The 1,776-nt window shown below is 44.8% G+C and overlaps 1 pseudogene; it reads left to right on the forward strand.

Moving 5' to 3' along the window:
- Window positions 1-218: 218 nt before the first annotated feature.
- LOC123384215 lies at window positions 219-1,478 on the forward strand (annotated as a pseudogene).
- The last annotated feature ends 298 nt before the right edge of the window (window positions 1,479-1,776 follow it).

The raw sequence follows: 1,776 nt of genomic DNA on the forward strand, positions 1-1,776 counted from the left end.
TCTCCTGACCTGCACAGTGGACTTAAGAACACCAAAAAGCTCTTCTCTCTGACTGGTTTACCAGGAAAATCATTCTCCTGATTGGCTTATGCCCACTCCTCAGGGGCCAGTGGAATGTTCCACACTGGTGATGGTGAGGCTATGACTTCTCCTTGCAGTGGGCCAGGTACGGGGGGGGGGGGGGGTGGGCAGAGAAGCCAAAGGGTTTTAGAGGGCACATGGAGCGGCAAAGGTGAATAAGGCCAAAGTCTGTAGAGGTAATCTGAGTGTAAATAGTGGGAAGAACACATGCAGTGTGAAGTCAGGAGGCTACTGAGATCGGAGTTGCTAAGTTAAGGGTTTGGAACTGAATGGAAGTGGGCTCGTAGCACAGGCAAGAGGGTCTCCTGGAAGATAGCCCCAGATTGCAGCTGGCAAGTGTGGCCTGCCGTCTGTGGTTGGCAGGGCCTGGTGTTTTGAAGGTTGAAGTTGCCAGGATCTGTGGACCCAGACAGGCCCCTGGCCAGTGAACAAAACTAAGAGCACCAGGGTCTGAGTTGGGGTCTGAAGTGAAAACTGGATCTCCATAATCAAAGAGGTCAACAGGGTGTAAAGTCAAGGACAAACCCATTGTTAGTCCAATAAGCATGTTTGGCAAATCAGGGGAGGAGCAAGAATGCGAGTGTGGAGCCCGAGAGAGCAGGAGGCCATAGTGGTCAATGTTGGAGGAGTGCAGTCCAGCACTGGGGCAAATGGGCTGGAATAATGCCAGGCCAAGGAGTGGACAGTACAGCCACTCTTCATTCTGTTTCTGTGCTCTGAATGAGATGTGTCTTGTGCCATTTAAAGTACCACCAGAGCTTTCTTCTAGAGGCTCGAAGATGGGCAAGTTCATTTAGATGGCATCAAGATGGGCAAGTTCATGAAACCGGGGAAGGTGATGCTGGTCCTGGCCAGTCACTGCTCCAGATGCAAAGCAGTTATCATGAAGAATGTTGATGATGATACCTCAGACTGTCCCTACAGCCATGCTCTGGTGGCTAGAATTGACCGCTATCCCTGCAAAGTGACAAGCTGCCATGGGAAAGAAGGAAATCATCAAGAGGTCAAAGATCAAGTCTTTTGTGAAAGTTTATAACTACAATCATGCATGCCCATAAAGTACTCTGTGCATATCCTCTTGGACAAAACTGTCGTCAACAAGGATGTCTTCAGAGACCCTGCTCTTAAATGCAAGGCTTGAGTAGTAGCCAAGGTAAACTTCCAAGAGAGGTACAGGACCGGCAAGAACAAATGGTTCTTCCAGGAGCTGAGGTTTTAAATCTGTTTTGTTTCAGTCATTAAAAATACACACACACAAAATGTACCACCAGAATGACTGTAGTTGGTAATACAGTATTACATATTTGAACGTTGCTAAGAGAATAGATCTTAAAAGTTCTCATCACAAGAAAAAAAAATGTAACTGTGAACAGGGACAGATATTAACTAGACTTATTGTGGTGATCACTTTGCAAAATGTATTTGCATGAAATCATTATAATTTCATTAAAATGAAACTAATATAATGCTATATGTCAATTTTACCTCAATTAAAAAAAATTACTACCGGTAACTTTGCTTGCTCTATTTCCTTCCAATTAATTGAGAGTATGAAAGAGAAAAGAGAATTTTGCTTATGGGGAAGAGTATGTTTGTGTTGACAGAAAATACTATTGGGGACTTCCAGAATTTCAAACACACAGGCATTCCTAAGGGAATATGCTGGGGCAGTAGGAAAGAGGGAATGTGGTCAAA

This window comes from Felis catus, chromosome A3 (genome assembly GCF_018350175.1).
Source record: "Felis catus isolate Fca126 chromosome A3, F.catus_Fca126_mat1.0, whole genome shotgun sequence".
NCBI classification, from domain to species: domain Eukaryota; kingdom Metazoa; phylum Chordata; class Mammalia; order Carnivora; family Felidae; genus Felis; species Felis catus.